Genomic DNA, 18,135 nt, shown 5'->3' with positions numbered 1-18,135 from the left:
CCTCCACCCTAGGCGCCTCGTGGAGCCTGCCTCCAGTGCTAAGCGTCCAGGAAAGAGCCCTGCTCGACGGCACCGAGCGCTTTGGCTGCTGTGGTTTGGGTGACGGTTTAAGACTCCGTCGCTCACACGTTTCCCAGAGCCTTTCAGAATCAGTGGGTATTTCTCATCCTTCGGCTCCTTGGGGGAGGCGTTCCGTCAAGAGTGCACCCGGGAGGGAGAAGAACCAGGCGCTGCCTCGTCCTGTTTGTCGTCGGGCTGCCTCCCCCGCTGTCAGCGTCCGGCGTCTGGCCCCGGGCGGGCTCTGTGTGGCGTTCTGCTTTCGCCCCCTTCGTGTCTCCCTGGCCCTTTCTCACCGTTTGGTCCCTCCCGACATCCCCCTCCAGTCTCCCCAGACCTCCTCCCTCTCCCCAGGCCCTACTGATTTCAAGGTATCTCCTTGGGGCGGCTGCTCAGATGACGTGCGTCATTTCCAGCAGAAACTCCCGCGGCTGCTGTCAGCACTGTTGCTGGGGAGGCGAGCGTCCAGCTCTCCTCTGTGCTCAGACGTCTCGTGTGTTTCGGGGAGCTGCCCCCCGAGCGGCCCAGTAGGAGCACAGGATGCGGGGTGCACCCCACAGCGACAGGACGGGGCTGCTAAACTGGTGTGGAATGCCCCCCAGACAGGCACCAGCATGTCGTCGTCACAGAGATGGCCGCCACCATGTCCAGGGCCTGCCTGTTCCTTCCTAAGCAAAGTTGGGCAACCATGAGCCCTGCATGAAAACTGCCAGGGGAGCTGCCCACAGCACGCCTGCGATGCAGCAGAGAGCAGACAGCGCCCGTGTGTGAGGGCGCGGCCGGCCTCCTGGCAGCTGGCCTCGGCCTGGGGACAGCTGGCCACTCTGACAAGCATCAAACACACGCGGCCCCCGGTTAAACAGGCCTGTCCCTGCGCTGACTCTCCAAGGCACACCTGCCTGTGCGGGGCCGCCCTGTTTGCCGTGGCCCCGGGGGTGGTGAGGTGGGGGCACCTGTCCCAGAAGCTGCCCGGCCTCCAGGCGCCTCCCCTTCCCCCCCGCCCTTGCCCGCTCTGCGTTGGGCCCCCCGCCTCCCCGCCTCCCCTCCTCCCTGAGCTTGTTCCAGGCACAGCCAAGCAGGAGTGACGGGGCCCCATCGGGGCTGCTCAGGCTGTCTGGGCTCACAATGGGCCCTCCTGCTGACTGGCAGTTACTTATACTCAGCCTCCCACTGAGCTACTGGTGAGCGTTCTCATTCCATGCAATTGTGAACCGCTCCCGCCTGAATGTTAATACGCAAGGTCCAGCATAGGGAGAAAAATAACGATATTTGAAACCCTTTAACATTGGATCTGCGTATAGCGAAACGATTCTGACGTCTCCGCAGAAAAGTCTTAATTGAGGGCTGGCCGAGGCGTGAGGTGGCGACAGCATTGTGGGTCACTCCTCGGTGCTCAGCTTGGCCGGGCCACTCAGGGGAGGAGACGCTGGAAGAGACCCGCTCACATCAGAGCAGACGTCGCCGCTGTCTCGTCTTTTCTCTTCGCACTCTGAGCACAGTCAGGCGATTGCATCAGACGGTTCTTAAAAACTTGTCACTGGAGGGGCAATTTGGAACCAGTTATACATAACAGATCACTCTGCGCCTGAGTGTGGAACAGCTCCTGCTTTTAGTATCGTCTTGGTGTGTAGTTTTTTGAAGGTAAATTACCCAGTACGTAAGGAAACCTGTTTTTCCTCGTCTAAAGAGATTAAGTCTTATCTTTCTGCCTTTGTAATCAACAGGCTGCAACTTCCGAGTGACAGGTGTGGGGGTCAGGGCTGGACTCCTGCGCCCCCTCCACAAAGGCCCCCACAGGGCCCCAGAGGGGGCGCGGGCCTGGGGACACGCAGGGCCCGTCTTCCTAGCCTAGTCCTCGCCAAATTCTGCCTTTATTGTCTCCTTACAAAAGTGACTCCTCCAGACCCGTTTACCAAGTCTCTCTTTCTCACCCGTCGCATCACAGCGGAGTCTGTCACCCTGCACCAGCTCCGTGGGGCGTCGGCCCTCCGTCACCTGGCTGAGGTGTGAGGGTCGCGTTTTTCTACCATGAAGTGACCGTCTTGCCACATGTCCTCCTCGGAAGGGAGCCACACGCACAGCCACACTCCAGGGAGGGGAGGCACGCACTGCTCCCTGAGGGTGAAGCGGCCGCACAGATGACATGAATTCTCCCCCGCCCCTCTGCTGGGAGAGCTGTCTCGTGCCCCCGGTGTAACCACTCATCCGCTCGCTCACGTGTGTCCGTGTGGACTCGCGGGCGCGGGGGCCGTCTGCTCTGCTTTCGTCCTTTTGAGAACACCACTCAGGAACGGCGTTCATGAGGCGCGCACCGTGTGCCCGACTCACCTTCCACTCGCTCAGACGAGGCAGGCGGCTGGGGGCCGTGCCTACCCGCGAGCGCGTGAAGCGCCTTCTGGCAGGGAAGGGGGGCGCGCTGCCCCCCGCCCCGTCCGCGGCGTGGAGCTCACCCGCGGGGTGTGCTCGTGGTGCTGAGCTTTTCCTCTGACACGGAGCTCAGTCACTCGCGTTGGGTCTTTACAGCTATGTCAGTTGGAGATAAACCTGCGCCATGTTACACCATGTTGTTTAGCCGTCCGTGTATCCCAGCTGTTGTAATGAGGTTTTTTGCCGGGAAACTGAGGAGCGAACACAGCTGACAACAGGCGTCTCCCTGGAGGCCCTGTCACAGTGCAGGCGACCAGCCGCCCAGGCGCAGGCGGCTTCCCGAGACGCGCGCTGTCACGGGCGTATCAGAGTCACTTCACCCTTGCGTCCCAGCAGCGAGTATCGGTGTGTGATCTCCTCAGACGGCAGCTGTGTGAGCGCACGCGAGGCGCGGGCAGGCGCAGGGCACCCGCGCTGTGGACGTTCCCGCTCGCGGGTGGTGAGCCGCTCCCTGGGGTTCCCTTGCGGCGTGACCTCGCCCTCCTCCTTCAGCTGCCCTGGGAGGGCGCCGGCTGAGGACTCGGCCATCGTCGTCGGCTTCTCCCCAGGGTGAGCTGCTTCGGGGTGAGAGGCGGCGAGGGCTGACTTGCGAGCGGCGCGAGCCTGAGGCGCCATCTGACTCGGGCGGCAGACGTCCCGGCGGCGGCGGCGGCGGCGGAGGCGAGGGCCGGCTTGCTGGCGCCCCGCCCAGAGGCCGGCTGTCCGTTCCGTGTGGAGCTCTGGTGCCCCACTCGCAGTGCCCTGTTCCAGGCTTCGGAGGCGGCTCCCTGCTTCACGGTTAAGTGCCGTCTTTGACTGAGGAGAGCCGTCCTGACGGGTGTGAAGAGGAGACTGGGGGTGCTGTCCGGCCAGGGTCACCCCAGGGGGAGGGAGGACGCCCCAGTTCTCGTCATACTTGAAGGAGAAGAACTCAGGTGGGAGACAGCGTTGTGTAGTGAACGATTTGGGAGGACTTCCTGGCAAAGGGACAACGCATCTCCGAGAGCCGGCGGGCTGATCCGAGGGCGGTGGCAGCGGTCTCTGTCCCTCCTCTTATGCCCTCGCTTAGAGGTGGCCTCTTGACTGACTGACGGCCCCTGTCCCTGGAACTCTCAGTCATGCCCACCCCCCTTTCTGCATGTCCTCACCCACGATGCCCACAGGAGACCCCTGGGGGGCCTACGCCGCAATGCTGACCACATTACAGTGAGCGCTGGGTCACGTCCGGGTAGGTCCTTGTTGCTCCCGCGCGGTTGTGGCTGTCGGGTTCTAACGGGTTTCTTACTGGCGCTCACTTAGAGGAACTAAGGTCGCTTTATGCTGGAGGCAGGCACACTGCCGTCTTCTGGGCCCTCCTCCCTCCCCTCCACCTTATCTGCCCGGTGCCCCCACCTGTCTAAACACCTAACACTAGGGATCACGTAGTTGGTCAGTCGGGGGATGAGCCAGGCTGTGGGTCATCTGAGTGAATGGTTTCCTCACAGAAGGGCAGGTCACCCTGGACTTGATGTGGTGCCTGCAACGCACTGACCGGCCCCAGTGCTGCCTGTTCACCAGCTGATGGGTGATGTGGGTGCAGGAGTGAAGGGCCCCTGGAATGCCCAATGACCATGGTCAGTGTGCAAACTGTGGAGGTCAGAATAAACAGAAACTTAGAACCTGTCCCACTGCTTTGCTTTCCCACAGCCTGTGCGTCAGAACAATGCGACTCCACCATTTGGAACCTAAGTTAGGATCTGAGTTCAAGGTTACCCCCAGCCAGAGTGTGCGGTTGCCTCTCTCCTCACGTACCGTGAGCACAGTGTTGATGGTTGGCTTTCCCGGTCAGTGGCTTGGGTTCAGCATGTCCACTGTACTTAAAAAGTCTGTATTCCTTTACATTCGGGCCAATTACGGAGAGACCAGTTAGCCAGACCATGACGCTGGGCACATCTTGTCATGTGATTGAGGCAGACTTTTCCTGTGCACTTTCAAGTATAATCTGGTAACCTGGTAAATTCTCCCTCCAGTGAAAACCTGATTTCAGCGAATATAAAAGAAAGTGCAGCAGCAAGGGTGTGCTTAGAGGCCGTGCTAAGAAAGAACAGCGTCTGCCCAGACTGACACTTGGTCCTGCCCAGACTTGGTGTCCTGAGTTGTGGTGACATTAAAGATTTCAGCCTAGACGTCTTCCCGTTCAATGACTCGAAATAAGTGAAGATCATCCTGTCCTCACAGAGGCTTTTATTTGATGGGAGAAGGAACAGCCAGGAAGGGCTGGAAGGGCATTCCTTGGACTTCCTAGTAACTGCTGCTCGGATGAGGGTGTTTGATTTGCAGCAGTTATGCCAAGGGCATTCTCAGCGGCCTTGGCGTAGAGTATGAGCAGAAATGGATGTTGAAATAGAACAGAGAGTTCCATTCTCTCTGAAATCGGAGGCTTTCAAACTGTCGAGAACAGCATGAGAAGGTGCCAGAAGGGGGCAAAGCGCTGTGAGCAGGAAGGGGAGAAGGAAAAATTTAGGCAAAGGAGGAGCTGGGCCTCGCATTAGAGGAGGCTCCAATGAGAAAGTGAGGAGAGTTAATTACAGGAAAAACCAGACGTGGGACTAGTGTGCAGAGCTGCAGTGTGCTGCGTAGACAGAGGGTCAGTGGGACCTCTGTAGGGTGGACACGCGTGGCCGGAGGGCTGAGCAGCACCAAGGACAGCGGGGGAAGAGCCTCCCGAGGGGCTGGTGGCCCCCACGCAGCATGGCCAGCTCAGCCGACAAGTGGGCACCGGGCTGCAGGGAGGACCAGGGGTGACGGGAGAGGGGCAGCGGGAGCACCTGAGACACAGCAGGATAGGGGTGCTCTGTGGGGGCTGGGAGCTGGAAAGGAAGGAAGCAGCTGTTGGAAACATCGAGAGACATGTGTCTACAATTAAACTGGAGGACACGGCGGGGTAGGGTGTGTAGCTTGTGCTAGAGCGCGTGCCTAGCATGCACAGGGTCCTGGGTTCAATCCCCAGCACTGCCTCTAAAAATAAATAAATAAATAAACCGAATTACCACCCCCCCCAAAAAAAAACAAGCTGGAGGACACGGGCAGGCAGGCAGGGGTCGAACCCAAATCCAGGGCTCAAGGACGGACAGGTGGAAGGACTGCATTTCTCTGCCCAGGAGGCTTGGCTGGTGACTAGTTTCTGCTGAAGCTCACGGCAAACATCTGACTGAAGGGTGATGAGAAGCAGGGCTGTGCCTTGGGCTGGGCTCCCCACGGCCCGTGACATCCAGCGCCGACAGCCTCGGTCTCCGCACGTCCCCCTGCGGTGGGCGGGAGTGGGGGAGGATACTCTGAAGAGTATCCGGCCTGTGCTGCTCCGCATTCCGGAAGCTTCTACACTACGCCACCTCTCTGTCAGCCAGGACGCCCACCATCACAGGGCAGGGAGAGCCGGAGACGCTCACTGCTCTTCTGTGGGGTTGGGGAGGAGGACCTCCAGACATATGCTGGGGCTGGCTATGGGCCACTCTCCCTGGCACAGGGGCCCTGTCAGGGCATCTCTCCCAGGCCATCTCCTCAGAAGGACTCTTGGAGCTTCCAAGGGTCCCCCGGAGCAGGGAAGAACACAAGGCTGTGATTGTCCTACTCGGGTGCTCCAAGCAGGCTGGAAGGAAGATGGCTTCCCTCTTCCTCTGCCCTGTGCAGGCCCTCGGTGGCCCTCAGCCACCCAGGGGGTGGGTAGCCGCTGTCCCGCCAGACCCAGCGCCTTTGCTCGGGGCCTTCACCCACGGCTTTCCAGACGCCCTCCCCTGCCAGGTGTCCCCTGGGGTCCCACACAGTAGCCCCTAGAAAACCCTGGAGACCATGGGGATGCAGAAGCCGGAGCAGGGAAACGTCTGTCCAGCCCGGCCCCACCCCATTTTGTTCTCTCCCCTTTGCTTCCCCACTCAGCCAAAGACCCTGCGGGGATGGGGACAGTGGCGACGGCCACTCCGAGCCCAGCCGGTGCCCCACGTGCCCCTGTGGACCCTTTGTTCCGGGTGCCATCAGCACTGCTGTGAAGCCAAGACTGCCTCCTGAAGGGCTTCCCCGCATCTCGTCTCTGTCGAAACGTGACCCTCAAATGTGAGACGGAGCAGAGATCGCAGACCCTGTGAGCCCTGTCAACCAGGTGTGACAGTGCCACCTCCTCAAATTGCTGCTAATCTACCAGGGGCCGCGCTGTCTGCAGCCTCCCTTGCGCTGTTTGCTCCCATTCGGTTACCGCTTTCAGTTCCCTTCTGAGGTGTCACTGTTTGCCATTTAGTCAGTAAGGAGAAGCGTGCTAGGGCTTCAGGCATGCGGATCTGGGAAGCTGGGAAGAGCCGACTAGCTGTTCAGGGAGGACGGTCTTGCTGAGGGTGGTGAGAGCTGGAGAGAGAGTGCCCCTCCGTCCTGGGAACAGCCTTCTAATTATGTCGTCAGGCTTGCTGGCGAGCTCTTTCCCTGTGCCGTTGAGAAACCGTGTTCTGTGTTAAGGAGATTACCAGATTGTGATGCTGTTTGTTGATTACTTTTTATTGTTTAAAGAATTTGGATGTATTAAACCAAACATTAAAAAATGATTCACATGGAGCGTAATTACTGGAGATGAGGCTGGGGGACATGGGTGGGAGGGGAGGGAGGAGATGGCGTTTGGGGGCTCTCACGGGGCCAGTGGGGCACAGGCAGGGACCCCATGTCAGTGTGACAGACGCAGGTGCTGATGGATGCAGCTGGAAGGGTTGGGAGCTGGGTGGCAGAGAGGTGCAGCTGTAGGTTTCTGAGCGAAACAAACATTTCCAGGTGAGAGATGTTCCTTACTGAGCAGGAGAAATGAGCCATTTGAATTGTGCACAAACACGCCGTCCTGGTGCCCGCCCTTCCAGCTGGGAGAGAGAACCAGAGCAGCAAGGAGGGGAGCCTGCCCTGAACGGCCCCTCCCATGCGGGCTGCCGACCCCCCCAGGGCCCCCTCTGATCTCAGACCCACTTCTGGGGGGGACAGTCGGGGACCAGGGGAACAGGCTGCACACTCTCCCTGCCTGTCCGTCGCTTGTGGGCACCAGTCTTCATGCCACACCGTCTACTACCTGCTAATGTAAATAATAAACAGCCAGGAGCTTTGTTTCTAGCTCCACGTGAACACAAAGGGCACAAGAGTGGGTATCGAAGGATTTCATGGCAGGTCCCATCAAGGGAATGCACAGTGAACCACGGCTGTTTGCGCCGTTTGCGGCCCGGGAGCGGGCGGCAGTCCTGGGGCGTGTCCTGCCCGCCGGCCCATAGCCAGGCTCTCCTCAGGAGGAGATGCAGTAGGATTTGGGTTGATTCTGACAGATCCTGCAATTGGCAAGTTTGAACTGACGCATAGGTGCTCCGGTGTCACCGCCCTGGTGTGTCTGTAAGAGCAGGAGGTGGGCCAAGGGCTTCTCCCACAGGCGACAAGCTGCAGGCTGCGAGGACGCTCGCCAGCTACTGAGCGCTCGTGGGCCGGAGGCTGCTGGGCATCAGGGAGGCGTGAATGGCGCTGCGCGCTGGAGGCGAGGCTGCCGAGGGCAGCGTCGGTGTGTGCGGAGCTCGGCTGGGAGGCCGGGTCGGCCCCTCCTCTCTGAACCTGGGCTCCCGGAACTGCAAATAGGAGCAACCGTTTACTTTGGAGTTGTTGTAAGGCTAAAAGAAGTTTTGTTTCTTTCTTTCCTTTTTTGTTTCTTTCTTTCCTTTTTTGTTTCTTGGTTTTTTTGAATGGACAAGACATGCACAGAATTCGAAAGATACCAAAAAAACCCATCTCCTGATAACTGAGTTCTTTGATTTGTCAATTTGTGAGGCCCCGTCCCCGTTCACATTTTGGAATGGGACCCAGGAATGGGACTCACTCCACATGGAACCATAAACCCAGGGAAAAGGGGGACCTGCAACAGCACTCCCTTGTCTGGTTGTGGGGATCACCATATACCACTTAGCCTGCTGTTGGCGGGTAAGTGTAACATTTCACACAGTCTCGAATGCTGCGGTGGGTTCTCTGGACACAGATATTTTGCACACGAGTCAGTGTATATAAGAGAGCAATCCCCTGAAGTGCAATTTGTGGGTTAAAGAGTGTATGCATTTTTTGATCGGGAGATTGCCAAACTGCTCTCCACGGAATCTGCACTGACTCGCCCCCCTCTTTAGTCCCTGGATCCGCCATCAGCACCAGCCTAGGGTTTGTCACACGTTTGGCCTTTGCCAGCCTGAGAGGGGAATGGTGGTGTCTCACTACAGTTTTAATCTGCGTTTCTCTTTTCATGAGGAAGATGGGGAGTTTCACGTGCGGGAGGCATTTGTGTTTCGTTCCCTGAGAACCGTCTGCCTGCACCCTGCTGTCCGTTCTGCTGGGTTGGTCTTTGGCTTATTGATTTGGAGAAGTTCTTTATCTCCCAGACAAATTAGCACCTTATAAATGAGTTCCCCTGTTTTGATCCACTTAGTCATTTGTCTTTTCTCTTTGTTCCTATTCCTTTCTGTAATTCAAAAATCTAACTTTTTTATGTAAGGTGAGGCAAAAATTTCTTAGGCATGACACCAGAAGCATGATCCAAGGAAGAAAAAATGACAAATTGAACATAAAAAAAGAAGAACTTATGCTCTTTTAAGGCCGCTGGTAAGACAATGGAAGGACAAGTCACCGACTGAGAAGAAATATTTGCAAGTCATATATCTGATGAAGGGTTTGCATCCAGAATACATAAGGCGCTTTTAGAACTTAATAATAAAAAGACAGTGACCCAACTTTAAAAACGGGTTAAAGCTGCGAATAGACAGTTCACCAAAGAAGAGATCTAAGTGGCCAGCGAGCGTGTAACAGGCGCGCAGCTGCTCCTCGCCGGGCCGCGCGCCCACCCCGCAGCGAGGCCGCGCCCGCGCCCGCCAGGACGGCTGCCCGCGGGCGCGCGGCAGGACGGGTGTCGGTGAGGATGTGGGGAAACGGGAACCCTCACAAGTTGCGAGGAATGAGAGGTGGCGCAGCTGCCTTGGGGGACGTCTTGGCCGTCCCCCTAAAAAGTCCAGCCGCCCACCGTGTGAGCCAGCCGCCCACAATAGGTGTCCTCCGGGGCGGGGGGGGGGGGCGGGAACCCGCGTGCCCGCCCAGACGCGCGTGCCCCGGGCCCTGCGGCAGCGTTGCGTCGTAGCCCCAGGTGGGAGGGGACCGAAGCGTCCACCGGCGGCGCGTGGGCGGACACATCCTGGGGCGCCGCGCTGTGCGGCGCCTGTTACTCAGGAGGACCGAGGACCAAGCCTGTGATACACACGGCGACAGTTCCGTGAGTGAAAGCGACCGGGCAGGGCGCGCCCCGCGTGGCTCCCGTTGCTCGGCCTTCTAGGAAAGGCGACCTGCCCCTCGGTGCCAGAGAGCAGGGCGGAGCTGCTGGGGGAGCCGAGGGGGGAGCCGGGAGCAGCCGGAGGGCGGGTGACCGACCCTGGGTAGAGCCCACGAGGGGACCCCGGGCGTGCCTGCGGCCCGCGGACGGGGACTGTCTCGACTGGTGACGCTGCCAGGCCGCACACTCCTGCACGTGGGCGTGCTGCACACAGCGTGCTCCCCGACTGGCTGCGCAGGAAGGGGGGTTGTACGTCGCGCCTGACTTTTCTTTATGGACTGCGGGTCTCGTGGCGTTTCTTTCCTCAGTCCCACTTTGAGGAACCATCTGTGATGTTTTTCTCCTCCTGGTTTTGTGGGACGAGGCAGCGAGCCCTTAGAAATGCCATCTTAGAGGGTTTCACTCCCCACGTGCGTGTAACTCCAGCCGGGATTTGGAATAGCGTGAAGCAGAAATCCAGCTTTTTCCTCCACTTAGGCCAGCGTTCTTCATTGTAGAAATCCGTCTTTCTGTCCTTACTTGAAATGCTGTCTTTGTCACCTAGTAAATCCTGTATAAATTTGATTGTTTCTGGACTTTCCCTTTTGATGCTTTTGTCCCTTTTTGTACCGATACTGCATTTTTTTAAATTGAAGTTTAGTTAGTTTACAGTGTTGTGTTGGTTCCTAGTGTACAGCATAGCAATCGAGTTTTATATATTTTTATATATATATATATATATATATATATATATATATATATATAATTTTTCACATTGTTTTTGTTTTAGGTTAGTACGAGTTCCTGAATTTAGCTCCCATGCGACACAGTAGGAATGTCACATTGTTTGGATTACTGTAGCTTTCAAAATATATTTTAATGTTTAACATGGAGATTCTAACAAGTTCCTCACTACTTTCAATTTTCAGAGTGATTTTCAAAGTAATTTAAAGTGAAGTTTAATTTTCAAAAACTCCTTGACTATTCTTGCTGATGACTTTTCCCTCTGAAATTTAGAATCCGTATTTTTGTTCAGCGAATCCTCCTTGGGCCTTTCTGGAGGTGGCAGAGCGTTAGCTGCGGGCTGTCGCTAATGGCACGGGTCGTCTCGCGGAGGACTGACCTCCTTGTGCTCTCGGGTCTTCCCAGCAGAGACTCTGCTTATCTCAGAACCCTTTCCGCTTACTTGTCTTTTTTCACATCTTCCAGTAGTGTTTTCATTTTCTTCATGTAAATCTTGTGCAGTTTCCTTTTTCAGTTAAACACGTATTTTAAGACCCAAGCTGCCTTGTGGAAATTTAAAATAAGATGGTTTCATCGGAGAAGTAGCAAAATAATCACATGTCAGCTTTTGTTTTATTACGGAAGTAGAGTTGATTTACCATCTTACATTAGTTTCAGGTGTAGAGCACAGTGGTTCAGTACTTCTACAAATTATACTCCATTGAAAGTCACTACAGGGTGACGGCTGTAGTTCCCTGCGCTGCACAGAGCGTCCTTGTTGCTCATCTGTTTTGTATACAGCAGTTACGTCTATTCATCCCCCACACCGTCTAGCCCCTCCCCACTCCCCTCCCCACTGGGAACCGCTGATTTGTATTCTGTGTCTGTGGGTTTGTTTTGCATGTACATTCATTTGTATTATTTTTAGGTTCTGCACGTAAATGATATCGTACAGTGTTTGTTGTTGTCTGACTTAACTCACTTAGTGTGATAATCTCTAGGTCCATCCATGTTGCTGCAGATATCAGTAGTTCATGCTTTTTACGGCTGAGTAGTATTCCACTGCATAAATATACCACATCTTTATCCAGTCATCTGTTGATGGACGTTTAGGTTGCTTCCATATCTTGGCTTTTATAAATAATGCTCTGAACATGGGGGTGCATTATCCTTTTGAATTAGTATTTTTGTTTTTTCCAGGTGTAGCCCTAGCAGTGGGATTGCTGGATCATATGGTAACTCCGTGTTTTTTTTTTTCAGGACCCTCCATACTGTTCTCCAATGTGGCTGCACCAGCTTACACTCCCACCAGCAGAGCGGGAGGGCGCCCTTCTCCCCACACGCTCTCCAGCACGTGTTATCTGTAGGCTTCCCGATGGCGTCAACCTCACAGGCGTGAGGTGGTGGTTCAGTGTTGATTTGCTTTTCCCTGGTGGTCAGTGATGTTGAGCGTCTTTTCATGTGCCTGTTGGCCATCTTTGTGTCTTTGGAGAAATGCCTATTTAAGCCCTCTGCCCAGTTTTGATTGTTTTTTTTTTGTTTAATCACAGGTCAGTCTTGGTTTCGACATCCAGTCTGTGGCTTACTAACCAGGTTTCAGCCTGTTACTTAACCTCTCTGAGTCTCAGCTACTGTGGACCCCAGACCTCACACAGCTCTCTCCGGGCAAAGCCTGCAAGAGGCCTGGGCTGCAGGGGTAGCGATTAGCAGGTGCTCACAGACTCCCGCCAGGGTCCGGCTGAGACCGCCTGCCCTCCCCACACCGGGGCACCAGGACACAGGGCCTGCAGGAGGCCAGCAGCCTCCTCCACGACAGGGCCACACCTCCAGCCCTTCCCGACGTCGTGCTGTGTTCTGATCCTTCAGTTCCTGGAGGCTCTGTTGGGGCAGGACGCGGAATCAGGGAGAAGCTGCTTGCCCGAGCACTGCCGTGAGACCCTGGTGTGAGCGGAGGGGGACAGTTGCTGCCAGGTGGCCTGTCCCCACGTCCCCTGACCATCTGGGAGTAGGGCCCATCAGGAAGTGGGGAGGCCGGGCTGTGGACCGAAGGGTGCAGCCGCGCTCGGCGGGAGCCTCCTCCCGGACGAGCAGCGCGGCTTTAGCTGCTGCGTGTGGCGCGATAGTGGAGAGAGCGCCACCGCCAAGTCTCGGGGTGGGGCGGTATGGCCGCGAGGAGGCCGGTGAGGACCGGCGCACAGCTGGGTGGCATCACCGCAGATGCAGGGTGTGGCCCCACCAGCGGGTGCTGTGCGTGCAGACACGGACCCGGTGGCCTCGGTCATCCCCTCCCTTAAGCCCTAGTGCCCACTCGCCGGTGGGAGGGGTAGGTGACAACTCAGGAGAGCACCCTGCTCCCCGCCCGAGTGCTTCAGAACCCCTGCTCGTGCCTTGTGGCACAGTGGTTCTGGGGGGCCTGGCGTGAGCACAGGGTAGGGTGGGGGGACGTCCTGATGCCCAGAGGAGCCAAGGCCTGTCCCGAGCCCCCTCCGGCCAGGCCAGTGCCCTGGGCCCCGCCCCTCCGCTCTCGTGTCTGGGTTCAGGTGCTCCTTTGCGGGTAAGAGCACCTCCTGGGCTAGGACACGTGCTCCGTGAGGACGGGGAGCTCTGGGGGCACCCCTGGACTGGAGCAGAATCCCTGGGGCGTGCTGGGTGCTTAACAAAGAGCGAGGAATGAAAACCAGGGAGGGAGGGAGGGAGCACCCACCCGGGAGGGAGCACCCACCCTGGAGAAGACAGAGTCCGTCTCGCCAAGCCCTGTCTTGGTGGGTGATGAGCAGTCTGTCAACCAGACCAGGGTTCACATGCACCGACTGTGTCCTGGGACCCCAGCCTGCAGTTACAGGCAGAAGTGCTTTATCACTAAGGTACATAGTGATTCATGCTGAGAATGTAGTTAAAGTATCGTGGCAGTTTAAAAATGACACGCCATCAGGGTAACGCAGCGGAGCGGCTCGTTGAGACTGAGCGCTTCCTGCTCTCCTGCAGTGCGGTCAGCACGTGACAGTGAGTGCTCTCGCCTGACACGTGGCGGCACACGTGAATACACCACCTCGCGTGCCACGCCTTGGACTCTGGGCGGGTGACCCTTGAAGATTTCTGTGGGGCCCAGAGGTGTCTAAGGGCAGTGTCCTGAGTTCACCCTGGGTTTGAAGTCCCAGCACCTGGAGGAGGCCAGCCTCCTCTGAACATCAGCCCTGGTCCATCTGTGCGAAGACGTCCTGTACACCCGCTTGGCAACCTTTGCTTCTGTCCTTTTGCAAATTACACACGTTGGGATTCTGAGACCCGAACGAGGCTCTGAGCCCTGGGCTGATGTCTGGGAGGGATCTCAGGGACCCTCGAGTGCAGCTCAGGCACCTCACGGCCACGGAGGTAGGGGCCCAGAGGAGGGGGAGGGTTAGCCCCAGGCTCCGCCCTCCTGGTCCCCGCAGGGCAGATGTGCTGGCCTGGAGTCAGGGCTCGGCCGCTTCTCCACTTCGTAGGGGTCTGGGAACAACGATGTACGGTCGGCACCACCCGGAGCTCCCGACACCGACTGAGAACTTACCCTAACCGTCCCACCGCCTTGGCTGCCTCAGACTTGTCTAGGGGCTGTGTCAGAACGCGGATGCTGGCCCCTGGGGCTCTGGTCACTGGGTCCAGCCCTCATGGGCTCTAGCGATGCCCCAGCTGCTGGTCTGGACGCCCTGGACACCCGCCGCCTCTGCAGGGTCGCACCAGCCCTCGTGCTGCCGACGCGCCCGAGCTCAGGCATCCGTCCCAGAGCCGTCACTGTTACCCCTTTGTGTTAACAAGAAATAAGACAGAAAAAGAGAACAAAGACAAACCAGCAGAAAAGACCACGAGGAGGGTGACAGTCTGCTCAGGCGCCCACGCCAGGCACTGACCTGTGGGCCTGGGTCCTCCCCTGGCGCACCGAGTGTGCGCACAGGGGTTGACACGGATCGAGACTGCTTCCTGTGCCTGAACCACCACGGCAGTGCTTCCCGGGGCCGCGGTAGCTGCGGACACGAAGCACCACGGAGCGGGCGGCTTAAACACCACCAACTGTCCTGCAGAGTGGAAGCCGGAGCCCAGGCTGCTGCCCGGGCTGGGGGGCGGCAGTCCTCAGCTGGCAGACACGCACTCCGATCCCTGCCTCCGTGGTCACGTGCAGCTTTCTTTGGGAGGAGTGTCTCCTCAGGACACCCGTGGTCATACCCGTGGTCACACCCGTGGCTGGAACAGGGCCCAACTTGATGACCTCGTCTTAACTAACTTCATCTGCCAACACAGCCTGTCTCCACTAAGTTCCCGCTCTGAGGTTCTGGGGGCTCGGGGCTTCCACACATCCGTCTGGGAGACAGCTCAAGCCATAAGAGAGGGCATTTTGCATCACTAAGGCCCAGAACATCCACTCTCAGCAGAGGCAGACCTCCTCATCCTGGGGCTCAGCCATGGCCCAGCTGCCTCCCGGTGGAAGTGCAGGCTGGCCTGGCACAGGAGGAAGCCCCCCAGCCTCTCCCCTTGCCCCAGCTCAGGCCTTCCCAGGGCTTCCTTCTCATCGGCCAAGCCTCCTGGAAGCCACAGCCAAGGGAGCCTGGGAGACGTAGTCCCCGGGTCCAGGCACAGCGGTGACAAGACCTGACCCTCCAGCAGAGGCTCAGACAGGTCCTTCCCACCTAAATTCCCCATCAGCCTCTGGGCTAATGCTGGCCAACACTTGCACGCCAAGCCTTCAGCTCCTGAATCCCACACAATTCCAGGTGGCACTGGAGGAGGCCCCTGACGGCCAGTCCCGGGAGCTGAGCCCAACCCAGAGCTGCCCCTGAATGCCTTCCTCAGCCAGCCACTCGGCCGGCCTGTGCGATGCCCTGCGTCCCACCTGGCTTCTTGATGGAATCTGCACCTGCTGGTGGTGGAGACCAAGTTCTGTTCAGAGGAAGGAAGCTCAACCGACTCTGGTGAACCTGCTGGGCGCACACCTGGGCAGAGGCGCCGATGCTCCCAGCGGCCGTCTGTAAACTCACGTCCTCCCCAAGGAGTCAGAGCGGGTCGGCCCCACCCTGTCCTGTCCGTGAAGGCTGGGTGTTCACAGTACTGAGGCATGACCTGGTGGTGGAATTGAAAATGATATATGTAACGTTTCACAGCCCAGGTACCATGTCAAAAGGACGGCACACAGGTTGCAAAAATAGCCTTCAGACCAAACAGTGATATTCTACACATACCCCTCCGTGCCGGCCCCCACACTTGCTGCGCTCCCTCCACCCGGCCCAGCAGGCACCGTTCTCTGTGATTCTTCCCCCTGAGGGTCCAGTTTTGTCCCCACAGGCTCCCTCCCAAATGCGCTAGCCATGTTGCTGCTCAGCATCTCCAGATTCTCGGCCAGGAGACTCCGGAGTCGTGGCTGGGCTGGGCATCTTTGGGCAGAGCCCTGTTCTCAGGACGGCAGGCTATCACGTGCGGCTGTGCAGAGCACCGGCCCGCGCTGCCTGCGGGTTCGGCTCGGCGGCCGAAGCGGAGGGTGGGCCCTTGGAATCGCCGTCTGCGGATGGAAGGCTTATTACTCTGTTTCATTTTGCCTTGTTTGGGGAGCAGAATTTCTGGTCTCGTCTTGGGTTTGTTTTGAGGATGAACAGAGAAAGAAGGAAAAAGCAGGGGTCAGAGAAGATGGGGGCGAGTCAGCCATCCCACCAGGCGAGCGGCTGTGAGACTTATAAACATTGCACCTCGTTCTCTGTGAAGTGTGCTCTTCTGAAAACGCAAGGTGAACCCACAGGCAGCCTGCGCGCAGCCGGGAGTGTTGGTGCCGCCTGAGAAGTCAGGTCTTAAAGTGGGAACTGCGCATAGATTGGCTTTTCTCACACTTGTACGCCCATGTGGCATTAAAGAGAGTTTTCAGGGTAACGACGGAGCCTTGGCCTGCCGTGCTTTACCTTGAAAGAAAGATGCCCTTCCACCGGATGCCAGGTTTTCCTGCCCGGCCAGCTGGGCTTTTCCCTCTGCTGAGGAAACGCCATTTGATGGTGGGGCAAAGATGTGGCCCCCGCTCCCCTGCCCTGTCCCACGGGGGCCCCCAGCCGGGAGCACAGAGGCCCCGCCTCCCCCCCCACCCCCGTCCTTATCCCTCTTTGCTGCTGCTCTGGGCCTTTGTTGAAGACAACGCGGAGGAAGAATCTACACTCTAATGTTATTCTGCTTCTCGCCCAAGGCTCGGTGCTGCCTGTTCGTCATTCAAACAGCAGGTGAGTTAGCAGGCTTACGTTTCTCTTAGACTGAGAAATATGACCCTTTGAAATATGACTCTGTTCTTTTTCTGTGGACTGTGGGGCCGTCCAGAACGAGGGTCAGCTGAGCGTCTGTGGACAGACACACCATCCTGCCCCGAGGGCGTGAGTCAACAAGATAATCCACTTGCTAATTGTTTATCTGGAAGGGCTGAGCTGCAGCTGGGAAAACACTGGCCCCACAAGCCCCGCTGCACGGCGACCGCCTCCTGCACGGCAGCTCCCCTGCCAGCGCGCTGCCGCGGGCGGTCAGGTCCATCTCTGCCACCGTGCGTCCCGGGGGCCCTGCGCACCCGCCCACAGGTCTCTCTACCCCGACGCAGCAGACCCACCGCTGCTCCCATCTCCCAGATCAGGAAGGGGAGCCACTTCCCAGTTCCCCCCGCTGGGAACCGCTGCGTCCCGCGCAGCCCCTGCCCAGGCCCACTGGGTGGAGTCCGACCCCGCAGCCCGGCCACGTCTCCGCCAGAAGTACTGGCGGGAGGGTGAAGACGGAATCACCCCGCCCATGAGCCACCGTGCCGCACGCACAAGGAGGGCCTGGTTAAGTGACTAGCTCCACTGGCCTGAGTGACCCGGCCGGCAGCCTCACACAGTGCCATGGCACAGACACGGCCAGGGCGTCTCCAAGATGCTGCGGCAACTTCCTCATGATGAAGGAAACCGAGAGGCCCTGTCTCCCCAGGGAGGGCCAGCGTTACCCCCAGTCTGTAAGTCCCGATAGAAAAGGACCCGGGTGCTAATCACCTTTATCTGAAATCACTCATTTATTCATGCTCGTCAGAAAATAATTTGCTGGTGCTTTCGGCTGGTTAGATGCCGAGAGACGAAGGCATGAGTCTGCGGTGGGCCCGCCCTCCGCGTCCGTGTGCCCTGGGGTGCCAGCAGAGGGTCCTCTCTGTAGGTGGTGCCCTTGTAACTTACTGTCAGTCCTTCCTGTTTGTTCTCACCCGGCACAGCCATCACACTCTTACCTTTTTTTTTTCCCTGTCACTTATCTCTACTCATTCCTTCATTTCCATCCTTCCTTGCATTACTTTAGGTGGGTTTCTTGTGCACAGGACACAGCCCCACCCGACTGTCCCTGTCTCACGAGTGATGTCCCCTCCCTGCTGCACAGAGTCAGTGGTGTAGTCAGTTCTTCACCTCTGTGACCACAGGGTACCAGGTGTCTCCCGCTGACGCACCCTCCTGCCCTCCCTGGTGAGCCCCCACAGCTCACTCGTCTCGGTTCTGTGAGAACCCGGGAGGGCTTCCTGCCTGTCCTCCACGCCCCCTTCTTAACGCAGCCCCTCCAGAGGCAGGACGTCCACCCCGCCAAGCCCACCATTCCAACTCCTAGGTTTTCTAGATCTG

The 18,135-nt window shown here is 57.9% G+C and overlaps 1 long non-coding RNA gene across 1 annotated transcript in view; it reads left to right on the top strand.

The window, feature by feature from the left end:
- LOC135322721 (uncharacterized) overlaps positions 1 to 11,955 on the top strand; it is a 195,734-nt gene extending 183,779 nt beyond the window's left edge. Inside the window, exon 3 of the long non-coding RNA XR_010383491.1 lies at positions 11,771 to 11,955. This is a non-coding gene — a long non-coding RNA (uncharacterized LOC135322721). The remainder of the gene's footprint in view (positions 1 to 11,770) is intronic.
- The last annotated feature ends 6,180 nt before the right edge of the window (positions 11,956 to 18,135 follow it).

The sequence above is a fragment of the Camelus dromedarius genome, chromosome 13, assembly GCF_036321535.1.
Source record: "Camelus dromedarius isolate mCamDro1 chromosome 13, mCamDro1.pat, whole genome shotgun sequence".
In the NCBI taxonomy this organism is placed as follows: Eukaryota; Metazoa; Chordata; class Mammalia; order Artiodactyla; family Camelidae; genus Camelus; species Camelus dromedarius.
The sequence above is the reverse complement of the archived record's forward strand: the minus strand, read 5'-3'. Positions and strand labels throughout refer to the sequence as shown.